Source organism: Panicum virgatum, chromosome 2N, assembly GCF_016808335.1.
Source record: "Panicum virgatum strain AP13 chromosome 2N, P.virgatum_v5, whole genome shotgun sequence".
Lineage (NCBI taxonomy): Eukaryota > Viridiplantae > Streptophyta > Magnoliopsida > Poales > Poaceae > Panicum > Panicum virgatum.
Window position 1 is genome coordinate 16,553,478 of NC_053146.1, and position 23,890 is coordinate 16,577,367.

General features: G+C 45.0%; 1 pseudogene; it reads right to left on the reverse strand.

Annotated features, from left to right (window-relative positions):
• Positions 1 to 207: 207 nt before the first annotated feature.
• LOC120662449 lies at positions 208 to 20,139 on the reverse strand (annotated as a pseudogene).
• Between the last annotated feature and the right edge of the window lie 3,751 nt (positions 20,140 to 23,890).

A 23,890-nucleotide genomic window follows, 5' to 3' on the forward strand; every position in this document is an offset into this window, starting at 1 on the left:
GACGTCTTCTGGCAGAGAAGTGGAAGTTCAAGTCTTCGGTTTCGTCCTTGCTTCACAGCCAGGTGGAGCGAAGTAGATGTGGAAAACGAATGCGGCTCTTAGGGATCTACTTGTAATTTTATTTTCTTAGGGGTCTTGTTTGTAATATGGGATGTACTGTTTTTCTTTTTAATGTATCTTCCCTTTCGGAAAAAAAAGAACTTGAAATGTGAAACTATTAAGTAATTATCTCATTAGTTCAAGAAGGTCCCACCCATTGATCCACATATTACAATACTACTGACATGTTAAGCACAAAATCAATAGGAGTACAAAACTACTCGCTTCTGAACCCGTTGATCCACATATTACAACAACAACAACATATGAAGCTAAAATCAATAGGAGTACAAACTATTTGCTTCTTAAGTCTAAACACAAGCTTCAAATGTAACAAGTGGAAGCAGATGGAGGAGGCTGGTGGTTTATTTATTTATAAAAATATCAGCACACGAGTCCATGCTAAAGGTTGGGGAGTCTTTTGCTGCTCACTGGAACCAATGTCATGGGGGCTTCTTGTTACCTATTCGGCTGGCTTGATTAGCCGCCCCCAGTGGCTTATTTGTCACTGTAGCTACAGTGCTTCATCTCGGGAAAAGGAACCAGCGTCAACGGATGGAGCTGGCTTTTTCCCTAGCCGAATAGGGCATTGTTCTGCTGATATAGATATAGGGTGTTGTAGGTCATGAAACCGCCTACAGTTTGGTTTTTCTACTCGAAATGATGGGGACTCCTGTAGTTCCATTCTCCATATTTCCTAGCTCTCCTAAGCATAAGAAGCTGTTCTGCTACTTCCTTCATATCAGGTCGGTCTTCAACCTCCTCTTCCAAACACTCAACGGCAAGCTTGCCAATTTCTTCCAGGACAAACACATCTTCTTCGGCTACTAAAATATCCTTGTCGAACATTGCCCTTCCACTGCTACTGAAATGATGAGGCTGCAATGTTCATCGTATATGGTTGGCTTCCTGCAGATAAGCTCCAAAGAGAACAACTCCAAAGCTGTACACGTCGCTCTTCTGAGTTAAAAGCCCGGTTTGGTGGAATACCGGGTCTATATAGCCCATGCTCCCTACCACAAACATCGTGAAGTCCTCGTCTCTTCCTAGCAGCTTGGATGTCCCAAAATCTGAGATTTTAGGCATGAAATTGCCATCCAGAAGTATGTTGGCTGACTTAACATCACCATGTTGTATGGTATGGTTTGTGGACGAGTGCATGTATTTTAACCCCTCTGCCGATTCAGTTGCAATGCCTAGACGCAAGTCCAAAGAGAGAGGCAGGTGGCGGTTGGCTTTGCCATGGAGGACGTTGTAGAGGTTCCCATTAGGAGCAAACTCGTATACCAGCATTGGGACATCAACCTCTAAGCAGCAACCCAAGAGCTTGATGATGTTCTTGTGGATCATTTGTGATTGGATGATCACTTCATTTGTGAAATCCTCCTTCAGAGCTTCGCTTACCTCAATGGAAGCCTTCACTGCCACCATTGTGCTGTCCTCAAGAGTCCCCTTATAGACATAACCGGAGCCTCCTTTGCCAAGGATATGTGAATTGTTGTTTGTGATTTTCTTGAGCTCCTCCTTGGTGAAAATCCTGATGTTATCCACCTTCTCAAGCACGGAACCACCATTCCTTTGGAAAAGTTGGTTCATCCTTCTTTTGTGGCACACCACAAGTGTGAAGAGCAGAGCAACAGCTAACAAGAGAAAGCCGGAACAGATGCCTACATACAAAAGATTATGGAAAATCCGTAAGAGTTCTCATTAGCCTTCCATTTTAATAAATGGTGAAATAGGCAATAATAATCTCTCTCTCTCTCTCTCTCTCTCTCTCTCTCTCTTTCCCCCACATGTTACAACCTTTTGGCATTTGAAGCTTGTTAGGACTTTGTTTTTATTTTTTGTAAATTTAGGACTTAGCCTTCGGTAAAAAGGGTAAATTAGCTTAAGCTGCCATGTCAAAAGCTTGTTAGCAGTTCATCCTACTGTCATTACAGGATTCGCATACTTTATTAATAAATTTGCACAAAACAGTGATTGAAAGCACTAAGTTAAGCATCTTTAAGCATTTACTCCCTCCATCTCAAATTATATGTTGTTTTGGATTTTCTAGGTAATATTTTTTTGGTGTGCATTTAAATAAGCTATGTCTAGATATGTAATAAAAACTACATATATAAAAAATCAAAATTGCATATAATTAGGAACCAAGGGAAGATGTGATTATGTCAACTTGTAGTTTCTAGTTAATCAAGATCATGTTTACAGATTTATATCCTCTATAAAATAAATTCACATCAAGTAAATATAATGAACCTTTTCAACTAAAATTATAAAATATTAGAGTGTGCAGCGTAATTCAGCTCAGTTGTTATACCCATACCCTACTAGACCCAGATTCAACGGAGCCCAACCAACATGTGGCCTATCTGAACCCAAAAAAACTAGCCTGATAGGTGAGGGTTATTCCTGTGTTGCCCTACCATCAATTTCCAATATGGAACTAAACTTAACATTGGACCTAACTCTTCCAACACAAGCCACATATATGTAATCTCTCAGATGATGTTATTCCAGGCCTAGAGTTTGTTGCCGCCGAATTAGGGCCAACACACGATTATGCTCGAACGCACGGCGCTAGGAGAAGCTCGATGCAGCTCTCCTACGTAGGGTGGTCAGACCGATCAAGGGGGACCGATCAGACCGGTGAAGATTGGCGACGACCGACGAGTGCTTGCCCGGGAGGGACCCCGTCAGGGCAATCACGCGCAGGGTTGTTCTAGGATCGGCAGGCCACCTAGAACGCATTTAGACGTCGTGGAGACGAAGAAAGAACAGCAAGTATGGGGGTTGGAAGAGATAGGGTTTTGAGGAAGACAAAAAGTAATGCAAAGTAATGAAAAGTAATAGATTGATGTGTTTTTGATCGATTGGATGATTCCTCAATCGGCCGTAACCCTTTATATTTATAGGGTGGGATGGACATATCCCACAAGTAATCCTTTTTACAGATCTAGATCTATAAAAATCCTAATTGTACTCGGACTCCTCCTGGACCGGTCAGACCGGTCGGGCTCTTGCCGGACAGGCCACAGCACTAGATCGGTCAGACCGCTTGGTCAGACCGGCCACGACCAATTTTGGTCATCCATAGAGTCCAACTCTCTAGCCATACAAACCCGTGTGATCCTCTGGAGATGTTCATGAACTTCCCCATCACCTTATGAGCCTAGAGATATTCCAGATTTCCCGACCTTCGGCTCTTATACCACTTGTTAGAGTAATCTAACCGACCAAGGCCTCAAGCCTAACTCAACCCAACACAATTCAAGTCCCATTGTAACCAGACTTGTACAAATATTCGACACATATTCAATATAAAAGAATATACCAACGGTCTTGAGGCACTTCTGTCTATGCTGGTGATAATTCTTAATTTCCAACAGATCAACTTGTTCAAACTAAGGTTTAAGTAATTTTCTGACATGACAGGAACTTCATACAAAATTTTTAAGTAGGGTAGGAAACAATATAAAAATATCTTCTTTACAAAATAAGAGTGGCAGGACTAATTACTTATATTTGCCTAGTAGTTTGCATCCTGAAATATATATGTTTGGGAGTTTTTTCAAAAAAAAAAGTGTTGCAGAGATAGATTATATATTGAAATATACTACAAGGAAAATAAATAAAGTGAAGGGGAGAGAGATTTTTTCATGTTGTAGCCTATGTTTTAAGAAAAGCTATACTATTATGCCCCTGCACACAGACATAGAAAAGGTCTATTAGTTCCGGTTCAAGTTCCATTTGGAACCGGCAGTAATTAAATATCACTACTCGATCTTGTGAAATAACTGCACAAAAATTGGTAGTTATACTAACACTAAGGATGCGTTTGGTTCAGGAGCGGCCGGGGATGGAGCCATCCCATCCCTTGTTTGCTTCGCGAGCGTAGGAGCGGAGTAGGAGCGGAGCGATTCCTCCGAACGAATATTCGCTCTATATTCGGGATGAACTCGTTCAGCAAAATCCACCGGACGAGCTCGCTCCTGTTTCACGCCGTCTCTTCCCGTCCGCGGGACGAGATCGGGTGGTGGCCGAGCTCCGCGTGGAGGCGAAGCTCAGGTGGGGGTTGAGGCTGGAGCGGAGGCGAAGGCGAGGAGGAGGCTGAGCTCGGGCAAGGGGCGGAGGCGGAGCTCGGGCCGGGGCGGAGGCGGAGCTCAGATCGAGGCCGAGGCTGTCGGAGGCGGAGCTCAGGCTGGGCCACCGGAGGTGGAGCACGGCGCGAAGGCGAAGCACCATCGTCGCGGGAGCAGAGCTCGAGCGGGAGCTCGTGCGGGGGCGGGGATGGAGCGCGTGCGCGCCGCTGGGGTGAAGCGCGGGCGGTGCTGGGGGCAGGAGGGCGAGGCCGCGCGGTGCAAGGGAGGGAGACCGGTGGTGCAGAGAGGAGGAGCCATGGCCGAGGCAACTGGGAAGAGAGGAAGAAGATTGGGCTACTGACAGACGGGGCCCACTAACGGTGCTTTCACGGAGTAATGTCTGTTCCACGCTCGTTCCTCCAACCAAACAAAAAATGGAACCGCTCCATTCCTCCAACCAAACATGTAGTATAGAATCATCTCATCCATAAAATCTAGAATGGAATGGTTCCATCCTACCTCACTCTCCAACCAAACGCACCCTAACAGTTTTTGGAGGAACTGGAAGTAGACCAAGCAATAAACCTACCTCGAGGCTCGATCTGATTCCTTCGACACGGAGGCTTGAACTGATCAGTTAATGCTTGTTTCTGGGTATGAGCTGTTGCAAATATGCGATCGATTGGAATTTTCGGGACCAGCAAGTTTAAGGTATTACTTAGTCTACTAGTAAGAAGTGAATGGTTTTGCAAGTTTTATTGATTCATGATCTCGTTGTTTCGAATCACGATGAACATGTACTGAAATTTCTTATGATGAAGCTATTCCCCACAGATCCCCAACAGAGTTCAGGGCCTCAACGCGGTCGTTACGGGACTAACTTTTGCCCCGAATCAATCTGGTAATGGTCTGAGAACCGGCCCACAACTGAGCCAAACCGATTTAATGATATACGTTATCACACTCCACACCACCCTAGACTACCAACTTCCAGAACCAATCTAAACTGAACTGCGGTATTGTTTTAGCCAAACCAAACCAGCAGTCCACCTTTGAAACCACGATTTCACCCATGCACTCAAAGCTAATCGATTCCATGAACAATAATATCATCATTACTTGAAGGTAAATAGATCTCAACACGAGCCTGATGCTCACATGCATGGAGACAGGCACAGGAGAACAACATCCGCTGGGCTGGGGCTACCATCCATGGCGCCGGTCAAGCTAAGAGCAACAGCGCCGCGCCTTTGATTTTCTGGTGGTCTGCTGCCGGCCACTACGTCATCAGTATGGATCCGCGCGCGCTTGCCGAATACCCCCGTCGCCGCCACTGGTCACCGTGGCGATGGCTGCCGTCGACATGCGGGCTCCATGCTAACTAGGGATGGGTTCGTGCGCGAGCTCCGTGCTAACTGGGGATGGGGTCGGGGCACCATGGGAGAAGGGGAGGAGGAGCCATGGGAGAAGCCAAGCGAATTGTGGCTGCTGCTGCGCTGCCACCGCCACCGCTGATGACGAGACGATAAGGGTGATGGGGATCCACGAGAAACCAAATCAGACCAGACCGACCCACCTAAACTGTGAATCCCAACCAAACCAGCCCACTGGCCACATCTGCCCATAGTTATTGGGACCGGACCGGACGTCGAACCGATGAGGCTCTCGTTTCACGGTTTGATTGGTCCGGTCGGTTAGACAGCCGGTTCCAACCGGTCTAATATAATATATATTTCAACTAAAACACAAGTGAACTTGTGATTTGATGGTAGTCTAGCAGGCTGTGGCTGGGTTCGAATCCCACGGAACCTTTTTTTGGCCCAGACCACTAGCAGATTGAGCCTCGATATGTGCATCACAAGATTGGGGTGGGGATAGATGTTCAGGGATTAGGGCAGGGACGGAGGGCACTCCCTGGTGGCCCCATCGCGCCCCGTTGCCATCCTTATATGGGCTAACGGCGACTTTGGCCACGGCTGTTGATGGTACTGTTTTGTTATATGGCCCTTTGTTATATTTGCAGTACCCTATCACTGCTAGTCCTAGAAATGAACCTACCATGCTAGCATTTTTGTAGTAGTGACACCACTATCTCATTAGATTAGTTGGAGCAACAAGAGCTTCTCAAAATCACACTAGCCAAATTCTTTTTAACTAACTATTTAACGATCCAAAGGATATGAAATCCAACAACTTCTCCATCCATCCCATCCCCTCCACTCCATTCTCTTCATCCACCACCTCCACATCCTCCATCCTCATTGTCAGGATCCACCGCCTCCACCTCCGCCGAAGCTCGCACCGACGAAGCAGGCCAAAGCTCCGGTGAGTGGGGAAAATGGAGAATAGGCAGAAGGGACCTCGGGGAGCCGCTCACCGGTGCTGGGGGTGCTTAGAGTTGGCTGGAATCGAGGCTAGCTGCCGGACATGGTTTGCTCCGTGGCTGCGCTACTCTGGCGACAATTCGAAGATAGCGCTTGGTGGAATTGTCATGAATTGACATGGAGAATGTGGTGGTGCTGTCGGTTTTGTCTGGCTGGGCATCGATGCGATGAATAGGGCCGGCAGTCGGCGGCATCTTGCTCTGTTCGAGCGACTAGAACCGGTTGGCGGTGGTGGTGGCATCAGCAAATGCGAGGATGGGACGCGTTGTAACGAACATGTCCCCATTTAGGCCATTTCGAGTGATTTTGGTGATCGAGTGACAACGCAATCATTGGGACTAATGTGTTTGTCAAGTGTATCTCATCAGATCCCAAGAATGAAGTAAAAAGACCTAGCAAAGCAAAACACGAAGAAAGAACTCGAAGAAACGCTGAATTGGACGAGTTCTGCAAAACTCAGTGGGTTCGGATAATCCGAAATGCACAGATCGGATAAACACTTCAAAGCAGCCGGATTATCTGACGCCATGAAAACACAGGTCGGATTGTGAGTAAGAGTGTTCTGCAGAGAGCATGTCTTCAGGGTATGAAGATTTGCTTATGGGGTCGGATTATCCGATGCTAGGCAAACTGAAGGTTGGAGAAAAACTCGGATGATGTACCAGGGAGCCTGTTTTCTCAGCTGGAATTCATGCTTCAGATCGGATGATCTGACGTAGTGAATTCAAAGCGTCGGACAATTGGGCAGTAGCAATGATCAAGTGCCGTTGGTTGTAATTCAAATGTGACCATTGCACCGGATGATCCGACGTGGCCTTCAGAAAGTGTTGGACTAACTGGTCGGACAAATGACGTCAGCAGAATGTTTAAATCTCAACGACTACGGTGGAGAACGCAGTGGGGTCGGATGATCCGACGCCCTTGGTCAGGCACCGTCGGATTATCCACCGCCTACGCAGAAAAAGGCTAACGGCTTCCCAACGGCTATTCTGAGTTGGTGGCCTATATAAGCGGCTCTCCCCGGCCATTTTGGAGTTGCTGGAGTTCAGAGAAATCCCACACACATCCTCAATACCTTCAAGCCAACCATAGTGCTTATTGATCACATCTTTAGGTTTAGCACATGCTTTGTGAATGTTAGTGCTAGATTAGCTCTTGAGTGAATGAGTGAGCAAGATTTGTGCCTTGTGCCTTGGTTCTAGGAGAGAACCACCACAAGTACTCGGTGAGCTAGCCATCCTTGGAGTCTCCGTAACTCAACGGCAATGTCATCGACCCTCCGGCTTGGTGTGGAGCGGCGACGACATCTTTGTGCGGGGGACGTGGAGACCCCCACCCTTCTTGGTGAAGCTCCTTAGTGGAACCCGGGGCCAAGGTGACCGTGATTGTGTTCATGGAAGAGACTTGGTGGCCGAGAAGCAATACTCTTTGTGAGTGCTTCAACAACGTGGATGTAGGTGTGCCTTTATGGCTAACCAAACCATGAGATAAATCCTCGTGTCAAAGAGTTTGCTTTCTCTCATCCCTCCTTTAAACTTCCACATTTACTTATTGCAATCTTGTGTGCCTTTACTTTCATAGAGTAGAATCTTGATAGGATTGGCTATAGGTTGCTTAACTCTTTTGGGATGAGGGTTTTCACACTAGAAGAATACTAGTTGCACATCTAGATAGTATATCTTAGTTTAATTTATGTGCAAATAGTTAGAGCTTGAGGTTAAGGTTTTTAGTTTTCCTAATTCACCCCCTCCCCCACTTAGGCTACGAACACCCGATTCCTTTCAAGTGGTATCAGAGCCGGGACTCACATCTCTCACAAAGAAAGCCAATTCCATTGGCAATTTGTGTTACCGGCTCATAGGATTGGTATTAGGCTTCACTGCCTAGTGAGTTAGCTCATCGTGGAAGGAACGGATTCTTTAGGACCTCCTCCACGGTTCGATGGCATGGGCTTCCAATGATGGAAGGTTTTAATGCAATCCCATCTCCAAGCTAAGGGCCTAAATGTTTGGAGAGTAACCAATGATGGCATGAAAAATAATGGTCAACAAGAGAAACAATTTGATGCTATTGCAAAATGTGTAATCTTGAGTTCTCTTGAGGATAAAATTTTCAATCGTGTGTTTGTTTGTGAGAATGCTAAAGAGCTATAGAAAACTATCAATGAGAATCACGAAGGCACAAAAGATGTGGCAAACGAAAGATATCATGTTCTCATTGATAGCCTAAATAGCTTCAAACAATTAGATCATGAGAATGCCGAGGCTATGTACTCACGATTGAATATTCTTGTGAATGAGATTAATGCCCAAGGTGTCAAGAGTATTGAAGACAAGGAACTCATTCGCAAGATGCTCCACTCTCTCCGAAGGCCGGAATATGATTTGGTGACAACCATTCTCTATGAGAAAGATCTCTCAACAATGACACCAAATGAAGTCCTCAATAAAGTGACCGCCCATGAGCTTCACAACGACATCTAGCCAAGAGCTCCACCTTCTTCACGAACACATAGTGCTCTCACAAGCAAACAAGATAGGTTGTTGAAGAAGATGGCAATCAAGATAAGCTCAAGTGAAAAGGAAGAAAGCCAATGCTCCTCAAGTGATGAAGATCAAGTCATGACCCCCAAGCTTTACAAGCAAGTGAAGATCATGAACAAAAGCTTGAAGAAGATCAATTCAATGGGGTACATGGTCTTCCTCAAAGATGGGTCTCACCATCAACTCATGAAGGTTGAAAGGAGGTTTAAAAAGAAGAACGAGAAGAAGCCCAAGGAAGAAGCCTTTGTAGTTCTTGGCGAATGGACAAGTGGTGGTGAAGAATCAAGCACAAGCTCAAGTGATGAGTCAAACAAGACATTCACCACCCGCTTCAACATGGGTGCGGCTTCATCATCCAACATATGCCTTATGGCTAAAGGTATGGAAAGCGATGTAAGTGATGATGACTCCGACTCTCCTTCATATGAAGAGCTTCTTGATTTAGTACATGAGAACCAAAGAGCAATTAAGAAACAATCTAAAAAATGTGATGCTCTTAATGATCTTAATGCTACCCTCGCTACAAATTATGATAATTTTTTGTGCAAATTCCAAATGCTTAGCAAGGAGCATGAAGAGCTCAAATTAAAAATTGAGAGCATCACTAAAGAAACTAATGACTCTTTGGAAATGGAGCAATCTATCCCTTGTGAAATTCCAATTTCTAAGGTAGATGATTCTTGCATTGATTTAATTGATAAATCTTGCTCTAACCCTTGCAATGAGAAATGATATAAGAATGTTGTTGTAGAATCATGTGATGATGTCATTGCCAAGGAGAATGATGAGCTCAAGCAAGAAGTGGAAAGGCTCATGAAGGACTTCGCAAGATTGAAGGGCAAGAGGATTGTCCAACCTTCTCAAGATAACCATGAAGACATGGTGAAGAAGCTTGAGAAGGGGTCCACCATGACATGTTTCAAGTGCCATCAAGAAGGCCACAAGTCCAACAAGTGCTCTCAACAAAAGAAGAAGCTTCCGGATGAGAAGAACAAGAAGAAGATCACAATCAAGAGTTCTCTTATCTACACCAAGCCCAATTGGAAGAACAAGAGCAAAAGCACCACCTATATGATCAAAAAGAAGGACAATGGCAAAGTGGTTGCTCACAAGGTTGGGAAGAAGGATTGGAGTTGGAACCGCTCCATTTGGGTACCCAAGGAAGTCATCACCAACATGAAGGGGCCTCAAATGGTGTGGGTTCCAAAAGATACTTGAAGCCCAAGATCGGCTACGGGGGATTTGGAGGCTTAGCTTACAAGATGATGAGAAGATTCAAGCCAAAGAAACTAAGCTCACAACTTGGACATTTGGTGCCCAAATCCCCCATAAGGTAATGGTAGCAAGATTTCAATTCATGCATCATGTAGCACCATTACTTTTGCTAGGATGTTTGCATTACATTTCCTAGTGCTATATATGGTGGGTTGCTTATGTCTTGCTCTAACCCATGATCAATCTACATGGTTTGATAAGTGTGTAGAAAGCTACACAAGATCACCTCTTTCATGGTACATAGACTTCATGAGGTATGTATTTCATTTTTGTACCATGAACACAAGCTATAGGGTAAATTTTCCATTGTTTTCATAAACAATGTGCATATATTTGCTTGGTGATTCAAACACTAAATGCACACATTAAGGGGGAGTTCATCCTATGGTTTGTGATTTTGGAGACTAACATGTTTGCAAGTTTATCGTTTGTAGTCTCTTTCCGGAGTTAACACTCTAAGAGAACATTGTTCACGCTCAATGTGAATTAACAACTCTATAAGAGTGATTAGAAAAAGTAGTGTGCTTTCATGCATATTGAGCCATGCTCTAGCGGACTTAAATTTCCATATCTAAATTTATAGACTATGTGCTCATACATTTGTTCACCTTGGTGTGCCCAAGTGCCTCTCACTCTTCTTCTTTCAAGTAGTACAACCAAGGTAACTAAGTGACTCCCCCGGAGGTATGCAAGGTTCTAAAACTCATTTCAATTGATATCTTTATCATTTCTATATCCTTTAGAGCTACCTCCGTGCATGATATGATCTAAGCTTTCTTGGTCTAAACATATAATTGTGCACTTGATTTTCACATTATCATTTTGTGCACACACTTGTGGAAAGTTTAGCTCATGTCATGCAAAATTCATGTGTTATGATCCATCTTAGTAATCATTCAAGTGGTATCTTCATCGATATCATACACATGGATCATGACTCATGGAACTAACTCCCTAGGCTACTAACTTTTTCCTTTGAGCTATATTATTTTGCAAGGCCTTTTTAGGTGATTTGACTCCAAAGGGGGAGAAATGTGGATCAAAGCAAGTATCTCCCAAAGGGGGAGGAATGTCTTCCAAATGGGAGAGAAATATGGGGAGAAGCAAAGGGGGAAAATCATGGATTTAGGGGGAGGCCAAGTCGACATTGGATGGTGGTAAGCATCCAAGCAAGTGTAAGTGGTTCAATTTGTCAATTTTTGCAAATTTATGCTTGCTTTGATTGTGTTGTCATCAATCACCAAAAAGGGGGAGATTGTAACGAACATGGCCCCATTTAGGCCATTTCGAGTGATTTTGGTGATCGAGTGACAACACAATCATTGGAACTAATGTGTTTGTCAAGTGTATCTCATCAGGTCCCAAGAATGAAGTAAAAAGACCTAGTAAAGCAAAACACGAAGAAAAAACTCGAAGAAACACTGAATTGGATGAGTTCTGCAAAACTCAGTGGGTTCTAATAATCCGAAATGCACAGGTCGGATAAACACTTCAAAGCAGCCGGATTATCCGATGCCTTGAAAACACAGGTCGGATTGTGAGTACGAGTGTTTTGCAGAGGGCATGTCTTCAGGGTCTGAAGATTTGCCTATTGGGTCGGATTATCCGACGCTAGGCAAACTGAAGGTCGGACAAAGGCTCGGATGATGTACCAGAGAGCCTATTTTCTCAGCTGGAATTCATGCTTCAGATCGGATGATCCGACGTAGTGAATTCAGAGCGTCGGACAATCAGGCAGTAGCAATGATCAAGTGCTGTTGGTTGGAATTCAAATGTGACCATTGCACCGGATGATCCGACGTGGCCTTCAGAAAGCGTCGGACTAACTGGTCGGACAAATGACATCAGCAGAACGTTTAAATCTCAACGACTACGGTGGAGAACGCAGTGGGGATGCGATCAGCGGTTCGCCAGCGGGCGAGGAGGGGGGATTTGACACGGGAAGTGGGGGACCGGGCGCACAATCGAGGAGATGGAGAGCTAGCGCCGCTCGAAAAAAAGCTAGGGGAGGGGGATAAAGAGTCTGTTGGAAGAAGTTTTTTCTCCACTTTATCGAAATTGACCTAGCCAAGTCAATATACCTAATCAGTTGAAGTTGCTGTTAAAGGTAGCGAAGTCATCTTTTAAATTTGTTATTGAAATTCGTCGATTGTTTTTTGTTATTGCAGATATTCAAAGCCAATTCGATTTGTTAGTTCTTCGAATCCAATAACACATAAAGAACAATTTTCAACTACTAAAAACATCAGGGAGGGGGGGAGAGAGAGAGAGAGAGTAACCTAGGGCAAGCTGTGCTTGGAGGGGGAACTTCCGAATACATTGTTGCTTCTTTAGATCGCCACCATTGGTGGTCATGTAACCTGAGGGGCACTTACATTGCAATGGTAGGTTCCTTGAGTGTCCTTGCAAATGCCGTAGCAAGGATACACCTCGGGGCGTGTGCATTCGTCAATATCTGTTTATCTCAGGAATTAGTACATATGTTACTTAACTGACACACTACTAGAAAATAGGCTATCAGTCCACCACAAATATAGCGGTATGAGCTTGACCCGGTACATAGTAGCAGGTCTAGCTCATACCGGTATATTTGGAATGGACCAAAGGGTTTAGGGCCTTTAGTACTAGTTGGTAACACCAATAGGTAGTAAAACTTTCACACTAATGTGTGGAAGCACCTAGTACCTATTGGTGTTAACACCCAACACTAAAGGGTCCTCCCATGGTTAGCTCTGTTAGGATTAATTAGATTAATTAATTAGTGATCAATTAGGATAATCATGTCATTAGCAACTGTAATGACTTGACACCCCTTCAGGATTTACGTTAGACACAAGACACCCTTCGGGGCAATAGGCACCCCTTCGGCCATGGCAACTGCCCTCTGGCTTGTATATATACTATTTACTGTACACAATCATTCGATTCGATCCTTTATTCGACAACCTACTTTTAACACGTTATCACGCACGCTCACCACTGAGTTCAATGCCGACTGGGGAAAAGGAAAAGTCGTGGATGCAGGGGACTGGAACGGACTGGTCTCGCTGGCCTCTGCAGGGACGCTCGCCGGAGACGCTTGCCGGTGATCTCGTCGGTGAACTGCAAGGTAAAAGAACATGGCTAACCCCGTACCTTCAATGAATGCCATGGAGGATTCCATCACCGACGCCGTCGAGTCTGCACTCCACCGTGGCCAAACCACCGGAGGTCTCCGCCTCCACATGCTGCAGAGCGCGATTCGTCGCGTTCTTCGGGACATCCACGCTCAGCGCATCCCTCCTCGCCGTTTCAATGGCATCCGAACTGAGGGGAGTGGAAGTCGGCGGCCATCAACGCCGCCACTGCCACCACGCTGGACGCCGCGCACCCCGTCCACACTGCCGCCGCCCACGGTGCCGGCACTGCTTCCGCTACCGCCTCCTCCGCCATTGCCGTCCTCCAGGCTTACACGCCCTTGGAATGGAGGTGGCGGCCCTATGGCTACACGCCATGGCGCCCCCTCCATTCCCAATGTCGGGGTTGCTTTGTGGCCGCCTGGCTTCGCCTACGACTTCGACGTCGTCCTTCCACCCCTACCCTACTGCCGGGACGCCGTTCCTGCGCCGATGCGGCAGCAAATCGGCCGCACAGGGGCGTCCTCCCGCCGGGGACGGCCCTTGGCGCCGGATTCGCTTCTTCCCCGACCTCGGGGGAGGCGGCTCCGCGCCCCTGAGTACCACCGGGATGGCCGGCGGGGACGGATCCACAGCGCCCCGGCTCGCAGCGATGGTTCTATGGACCGAAGCTCGCCGGGGATGGGCGGCCTTGCTCCGCCGGCCGGCCTCCATGGCCGGGTCTTGTGCTCGCCATGAGAGGAGGAAGGGGAAGGGGGATTGGAGGCTTGGAGGCAAGGAGGGACGGCAACTGGACAGCGGCTTAGCGATGGCGGCGGCTGGAGCACCCCACGGCGGCGGCGGCTCGGCACAGGGGGCGGTTAGGGTCCCCAAACCCTAACCGTTGCCCCTTTTATAGGCCCCACGCATTGGCTATGGGCCGGCTGGGCGGTGCACCCAGCAGCAGGCCAAACGGGCCGCGCGCGCGCCCCTGGCTGCTGGGCCAGCCGGGCCGCTTGCCGTGGCCGTCCTCTGGCATCCCATTTTCTTTATTTTTTTAGTTCTTTTCTATTTTAACAGCATTAGTAGTATAATTAGCCTCTGATTTAGCTAATTTGTTGTCTTGTGAGACTTATCTACTTAAATTGTATTGTATGCTATTGCTCTGTAATATTGTACTTGTATTTGTATATATTTGTGGATTGATTATATATATACATTGCAATTAAATATTCTATGAGAGTATTATTTTGTGCGATCATATATTCTTTTGCACCATACACATATTATTTTGTGTTCTTTTCTGGTATATATATTAGTGCAAATAATCCCCACTGTTTTTCGCACCTAGTACTTGTTTATATTGTCTCTACATCATAGAATCATGTATGTTTATGCCCCAAAACTTTTAGCACTACATACAAGTTAACTAGAGCAATTCCAACGTTTGTTCATTAAATTGTACATATACTATTGCCTTAAATATTACAACATCCCCATGTTTGATTTAATTTACCTTACGATAAATTCACTAGTCCATAATTGTCCATGTAGGACCATGGCCACTAAGGAGTTCGAGGAACTCGCATTAGATGGCAGTAATTACCCTACATGGGCTTCTGATATCGAGATAGCGCTTGCATCTCGTGGACTTTTGGCCACAATAGAGCCTGCCCAAGCTGGAGTTGTCCTCCAAAACAAGCAAGTCTATACTGCTTTGGCTTTACTACGATTTTATATTCATAAGGGTCTCAAGGCTGAATACCTTATGACTAAGAATCCTCGTGAATTATGGGACTCTCTAAAAGAACGCTATGAGCAGCAAAAGGAACTCATTTGGCCTGAGGCCAATCATAAATGGAATCACTTACGTCTCCAAGATTTTAAATCTGTGGCAGACTATAATCATGCTGTTCATAAAATTTGCTCTAAATTGAAGTTTTGCGAGAAAGAGCCAACGGATGCAGATAAGATATGGAAAACACTCTCTACTATGCTTCCGTCTGATCGTGTATTGCAAGAGCAATACCGGGCCAAGAATTACCAAGTTTATTCTCAGCTTATTCATACATTGACTCAGGCCGAAAAACATGCCGAACTTCTTATGAAGAATCATCATAAGCACCCGGTTGGTTCGGCACCTTTACCTGAGGTTCACAATGTACAGAAAAATGCTAAGAATAAAAAGTTCAATGGAACTACTTCAAAGAACAGATTTGGTAAACGCAAACATAATAAGGGGCAGAGACCGAATTCATACAAGAGGAACAAAGACAATGCGAGGTCCAAAAATGACAACAAGTGTCATAGATGTGGTGACTTCTCGCATTTTTCTAAGAATTGTAGTACTCCAAAGCATTTGGTTGCTTTGTACCAAAAGTCATTGAAAGAGAGCAAGCACCCAGGAGGAACAAGATATGAGACACACTTCAATCTTGCATCCGAGATTGTCAATGATAAGGGTTGTTCACACAAGGAACCAAAAGAACAAGAGAACAACAACACTCTTCACGTTGAAGAGAAAATCCCATCGACAGACAACATGCTCATAGACTTCGGTTCTGGAGACATGTTTGGAGATATGGACTAATTTTTGGTCCATCACTTGATATCAGATTGCACATATGTTGTAATATATTTGAGTTGTAAATAGTTACTTTCGATTGTATTATTTGTTATACTTAATGATTGCTTACCTAAGTTATTCGTTTGTAAATACCCATACATATTGTGATATCATACTCTTATTTTATTCAATATTGTATGTATACGTCTATATGTTATAATATTAAATTAAATTATATTACTGTTTTACATATAGATGTCTATTGACTGCAATCCAAAAGAGAAGAGTTATGCCTTGTGGACTCATGTACCACAAACTCTATACTTAGAGAGATCAAATATTTCCAAACTCTTACAAAAAAAGATGGAAATATTATGACTATTGCTGGTGGTGATGCATTAATAGTTGGCTCTGGACAAGCCACTATTACTCTCCCTATGGGTACACATATTACGATAGAGGATGCCTTGTTGTATCCTGATTCGACTCGTACCCTTTTAAGTTATAGAGATATCCGTAAGAATGGTTTTCATGTAGAAACACATGAAGAAAATAAAGAGGAATTCCTTCTCTTTACTAAACTTACAAGTTTTAGCAAACAAATCTGCGAAAAGATTTCTTCACTCCCAACTGGATTGTACTTTACATACATAAAGCCTATAGAACATGTTGCTTATAAGATAATTTTCCAAAACGTCGATACATTCCAGAATTGGCATGATCGACTAGGGCATCCAGGACTAGGGATGATGAGGAAAATTATTAGCAATTCAATTGGTCATGATATGGAAAACGCAAAGTTTCCCCAGAATAAAGATTTTTGTTGCACTGCTTGTGCAACTGGAAAATTAATTTTAAGACCATCATATCTTAAAATTAGAGCAGAACCACAAAAATTCCTTGAAAGGATTCAAGGAGATATTTGTGGTCCGATTCAACCATTATCGGGAACGTTCAGATATTTCATGGTATTGATAGACGCATCTACTAGATGGTCTCATGTGTCCCTTTTATCGACACGCAACCATGCTTTCGCTAAGATAATGGCTCAACTTATTAAGTTGAAGGCTCATTATCCTAAACATCGGATTCAATCTATCCGAATGGACAATGCTGCTGAATTCTCATCCCGTGTATTTAATGATTATTACATGGCATTGGGAATTCAGGTTCAGCACTCGGTTCCATATGTCCATACCCAAAATGGTTTGGCTGAATCATTGATTAAACGAATCAAGCTCATTGCAAGACCATTACTAATGAATTGCAAATTGCCAACGTTGTGTTGGGGTCACGCAGTTCTGCACGCTGCCGATTTGATCCAACTACGACCAACTGCATATCATGAAACCTCCCCATTGCAGTTAGTACGTGGAAATCCTCCGAGTATTTCCCATTTGCGTAAGTTTGGGTGCACTGTATACGTACCCATCTCACCACCTCAGCGAACATCGATGGGCCCTCACAGAAAACTGTGGATCTATGTTGGATATTCATCTCCGTCCATCATTAAGTATTTAGAACCTTTGACTGGGGATCTATTTCCTGCCCGTTTCGCTGACTGTATTTTTAATGAGGATCATTTCCCGGCATTAGGGGGAGAATTGTACCAAAAAGAATGCCAGGAAATTAATTGGAATGCTGAAGGCATTTCATTCTCTGATCCACGTACTACAGAAACTGAACTACAAGTTCAAAGAATTATTGATTTGCAAAATATTGCAAACAATCTGCCAGACGCTTTTGTTGATTATAAAGGTGTCACAAAATCAATATATCCTGCAAGGAACGTGCCTGAGAGAGTGGAGGTACCTAATAAAACCACTCAACCCCAAACTGGAAACAAGAGGGGGAGAAGCACTTCCAAAACGCAAGAAAAGACTAGAAATACATCTAAAATTTCCATTGATAGACACTTAGAGGACAAGCAATGTCCTGTGGATATATGTGATCCACAATCTAGCCCAATTATGCGCATAAACACTGAGGCTGGAACATCGGAAGACCCTAGATCCATCGTTTTGGGAAATCATGATGAATCTTTAAGGGTAGACGAAATTGCTATAAATTTCGTAGAGACTGGAGAGTCTTATGATCGTAAGTCCACAATAGGCGACTGTTACCTCTCTGAGCAAATTGCAAATATTCTTCAAACAGATTCAGATCCCAAGTCTATGACAGAGTGCAAGAAGCGCTCTGACTGGGATAAGTGGAAGATAGCAATAGAAACAGAGATTGCCTCGCTTTATAAAAGAAAAGTGTTTTCGGCTGTAATGCCAACACCTCCTGGTATCCTTCCTGTGGGATACAAATGGGTTTTCGTTCGTAAAAGAAATGAAAACAACGAAGTGGTGAGATATAAAGCAAGGCTAGTGGCACAAGGTTTTACGCAAAGACCTGGCGTTGATTTCAACGAAACCTATTCTCCAGTAATGAGTGGGATAACCTTCTGATATTTAATATCGCTGGCAGTACAAAATCATCTATCTATGCAGTTGATGGACGTAGTGACCGCATATTTATATGGGTCATTGGATTCTGAGATATACATGAAAGTTCCTGAAGGAATTAGTATACCAGATAATAAGGCAAACCGCAACATGTATTGCGTCAAGTTGCAGAAGTCATTATATGGCTTAAAACAGTCAGGCCGAATGTGGTACAATCGGTTAAGTGAATTTCTTAAATTGAAAGGATACACAAATAATGATGACTGTCCATGTGTCTTCATTAAGAAATCTTCAACAGGATTTTGTATTATATCGGTATACGTTGATGATCTTAATATCATTGGCAACGGACCCGATATTAATGAAGCACGTCATCATTTAAAGACGGAGTTCGAAATGAAAGATTTGGGTCAAACTAAATTTTGCTTGGGTTTACAACTTGAGCACTTTCAACTTTCATTCTGGTATATTTATATACCAAGCTGCCTATATTTACTGGTGCATCCGTTGTCTTCGTACGGGTTGCCCTCGAAGCCTTGCTTGCATCTGCAGAAGTAGCCAGGCACATTGGCCGAGTCCACGCACTCACTGTTCGCACTGACGCAGGCGTACCGAGCGCTGTTCCTCGCTGCGGCGCACGTCAGGGCGGCGCTCTCGTCGCGGATGGCCCAATCCAGCCACACCGGCATGCTGGTCCGCTCCACGTCCATGCGCAGGTCCGACGCCCGGAAATCGTAGCTGTCCTTGTCGACGAGGAAGGCGATGTCGCAGGGGCTGTAATCCATGCCGTCGTGCGGCCAGTCCTCGAAGGAGACGACGTTGTCGGTGAGGCCGGGCGCGATGTCGACGCGGCAGCAGCCGACGCTGGCGCACCGGCCGTCCATGGCGCTCCCGGGGCCGCCGCAGTAGGTGAAGCAGCCCATGTAGAACTGGTAGTTGTAGCGGCCGGTGCCGTTGGTGGCGGAGTTGCTGGTGTAGGCGCCGGTGTTGCAGCCGAGCACCACGAACGCGTTCCGGGCGTCGGAGATGCGGTACACGCCGTGCGTGTTCACGTCGACGTGCCCGTCGAAGAGGCCGACGGTGCCGCCGGTCGAGTTGTGACACCGGTAAGCCACCGGCAGCATCACCTTGGCCTCGGCTGCGGCGCCACCGACAGGCTCGTCACCGGGATCGTGTGGTGCGTGGCGGAGGGGAGAACCGCCGTGGTGCCGTTGTTGACGCAGGAGATCTCGAAGCCCTTGCTGCGGAAGCAGCCGGCGCCGATGCCGAACGGGTAGGGGACGTCGACGTCGCCGCACTTGGTTGGGCATCCGTGCCGCCCCGCGGCGTTTGCTAGCGTGGCCACCGCAAGAAGCAGCGTACACAGCAGCAGGACGGCGCCGCCGGCGACCTTATTGGCTGACTTGCTCGCTGTCAGAGCTCGCGCGCGGTGCGGTGCATGATGAATCGAAAGCTTTTGGCTTTTGCTTTAGTTTTCACGAGTCATTTGGCCTGGTTTTGCCACGAACAACATTTAAATAGCATAGATAGAATACAAGTAGAAGCTACCACTTTTCAACCAAAAAAAAAAAGAAAATTAAAGCTACCATCTGACCCGCTCCAGCTCTTCTACCTTGTGGATATCAGTTATCACAGTCGACTTCATATCGACATCGTATTTATTTATTTATTTCCTAAAAAATACTCAGGTAAACAAATGAAATTTTACCAAACAAAAAATCCCAATGGTGCATGTATAAGGTGAAGTTTCTAATTAAATGGCTCTTTATGATTAAAAAATCACCGCAAGAGTTGCCTCTTCAAGTAGTAGGGTCCTCAATATAAGTTAATTACCTAGCTCTACATGTAAACTTCTTCGGAAATACTGTCACGTTTTTAGCTTTTTATGTGCTGATGATATACTAGCTAGCAGTAGCTTATTCTATAGTATGCCCTCCCTTAACTTTTCACATGCTAAATGGTAATCATGACATTGTTGCAGGTCTTTATTAGATCCATTGGTAATATATACCTCGTTAATTATAGAGTCCGTATGGAAAAGGACCTAATAAAGCATCAATGATGTGAAATTGGCACTGTCCCTGTTCCATTGAAAGAATAAGAATTCTTCCCGTGAGTCCATGGAAAAAACTGGTAACCAGTTGAGTATTACTCTCTTGTCATTCATGATGGCAAATCATAAATTGACCTCTAAAAAAAAAGGTGCAACATGATTTTGGTGGATACTCTTCATCTGGTCTTGCTCAAGCTTAACAACTTATTCACGGATCCTCTCTTGCAATTATATGGACGAGGCTATTAGTTGTTTTGTCAAGTTGCCCTCCAAAATTCATGATATTTTTTTCAATGGAGGCAAATGTTGCTATATGATCATGTATATGGTGATTATATATGCTCTAGCATGCCCATATATAGGAAGACAAGAGATGAGATTGGTGCCAATACCAATTCAATATATTTTCTTAGCATACGTATCCCGTCAAAGCATATATATGATTGAGCATGGTCCTTGTCCACTACTAGAATTCGAACTTTCACCTAGGTTTTACTGACAGATTGTTGAAAATCAGATTCCTAACATTTGTCCCATTCATCTATGTGTCAGTGGTGGAGCGAGAATCGAAATTTACCTATGACGAATTTACTACTATTAATTTATTTAAAGAAACACATACTTGACAAAAGGTTACAACAATGGAATGCAATAAAACATAGACACTGCAATCAAATATGCATAAATGTACTTCTGATTAGATTGTGAGTCACAATTGTATGGAAATAGTAAAGATTGGATAAATATATTCCACAAGCACTAATTGTGGCTAGGTAGCAGGTACGGCTGCCACCACGGCTCACCATAGTACTGGTGGCTCCGCCATAATATGTGTATCTTAGTATCATTTTATTTTGTTCTCTTCTCGTTTACTGATACATTATAAAAAAAATCAGATTTCTAACATTAGAGAGTGTTCATAAGTTCATTTCCCTCGACTGCCAAACAGAGAGTTGCACATCATTATATTTATAATTAAGGAGTCCACATTGAATTATATACACACAGGCACACACGCAGTTATGTGTCTTTGAGCAAGAATTATGGCATGTTAATCTGAGTGGACATGTTCCTTATTAACTTGCACCAATTTTTGTGGCATATACATAATTAATAGCTAGATTGGCATGCCATGTGGGCCTATATCAAGATGTTAAACTGAAGTAACAGCGAAAAGGTGTTGGCTCTTTCTGCTATGCTCAAAACAGCATCGCACCAATGAATCGAATCAAATTAGAAAAATAAAACACATCCTAAAATTTTCTTCGTCATACTGCTAGCTGCTGGTCTTTCACGCACTATACAATATTTTTTGTCTAGAAGTTCACTGATTTTACACATTTAGTGTATTTAGTTGATTGATATATACCTTAGAGATTGACAAGTTGTGCTACACTGGTTCATAGTTTTGCCAAAAAAATCAAAATAGAAAATTGACAATAAATAATTTGATTATAGTTTAAAAGTTTAGAACTGTTTCAAGGAACAAGGTCAAAAAGTGGTAAGGCTGCCACCGGTGCATGCAGCATTCCAATGTTTATCTACTGTTTTTATACGTGATAAAAGAATCGTACATATGACATCGTCTATCGAATGCGGCTCTTCAAGCAGTAGGAAAGAAAATCAACTTAAATTTTTCGGAAAAAATAAAGAGTGTTGTGGGACCCATTGAACAGAACGGTGGACCTACCAGGACAGCGCGTGTGTGGATCCCACATGAACGGTACTATGGGCCCAGTTGAACCGTACCATGGGCCCACTGCTAAAGTAACGGAACTCCTGAGATTCTCCAGTATATGTAACAGACTAGGTAAATCCCGTGCTACGCCGCGGCCATTTGAAAATATGAAGCGAAATAGTTGATGGGTTGACCGTTACGTATGCGTATAGAGAAGGAACAGTGATACGTTGGAGGGCGATGCGGCAGGTCAGCTCGTGTGGCGTCCCGTGGAGATGAATTTAGGCTATCCACACTCGTGGTACTCTATTTCATCCTCTAAGAAGAATATATTCATATCTAGTCATCGAGATTTTCTTTTCTATATTCAGTTTTCCGCACCCATCATCCTCTATATACCAACTACCAGCAGCGGACCCCACTTATAAGATTTTTCTCCTTATTCCCCACCCGCCACCCCCTCTCTCTCTTTCTCTCTCCGCCTCTACCTAGTGTCCTCCGCCTCCTCATCTCCCCAGATCGCCCGCCCCGCGCGCGCCGGCGAGAATCAGACACGGCCGGCGTGGCGCGAATCGAGGCGTCGAGCTCTGGCGGTGGCCGGATCCGGGCGCGTCGAGCTCTGAGGCATGGCGGCGACCGGATACTCCCTCCCTCTCCTCCCCTTCCTCTTCGCCTTCCCTCTCCTTCCACGCCAGCTCCTCGCGGCTCTGAGTTGCTGTGCCCGGCCCTTCGCTCGCCCCAGTCCCTCCTCCCGCCCCCTCCCATGGCAGCGGCGGTGGCGGAAGCCAAGAGGGGGAAGAGAGCGTGGACCTCGGCGGACGACGGCGCCGAAGGGTGGAGCGGACCAAATCCGCCACTGGGATGCCTCCAATCGGATCCCCACCGGCGGCATGGTGGAGCGAACGGCGGGGGTCAGAGGGGCGGCGGTGTGCGGGGACCCACACGCAGGCGAGGTGGTGCAGCAGGTCAGCGCGCGTGGCGTCCCATGGAGATGGGTTTGGAGGACCCCGGCAGCCCCAACGTGCAGCCGAGGCGCTGCAGGTGCAGCAGGTCGGCGCGGCAAATCCATGGCCAGCGTCGGGCGTCTCTCTTCGGGGCTGGTCTCAGCGTTCCGTCCCCCAAGCCATGTGTCACTCTTGGAGCACCCGAGTGCTCCCAGCCCTCCCTCTCCACGCTGTATAGTCTATACAGTATGTGTGAACCTATTAGCTCTTGTACAATACCTGGGCAGCAGTCTCATTTTGAATTTTATTTAACATTTCTTATTTTGGATTTGGATTTATTTTTGGAGGCTAGCTATAGTATAGATTTTTTTGTGTAGGCACTAGGAGGCACTTGCTTGACGTTTGTTTCAAGTATCTAACCTGGCTGCATGCATTAGTACGGTAGTACCAACTCAAGGACCTGGTCCCCGTGGAATTTATCATGAAAGCAACCTCACTAGAAACGATGTGGACATCGAACCAACCTAATAAGTAATCAGAATAACTATCAACTACTCACCATGTCTCCATCCTGTAATATAACTATATAAGACATAGTTGAAGGGTTCAATTTTTTCCTTTTTTAAAACTTGAGGGTTCAAAATTTATCGCCAAGTATAAAGCATTCTAGGAAGAACGAACATTAGTCCATTGGCATTGACTGCAGTAAGGGTTGCACAAG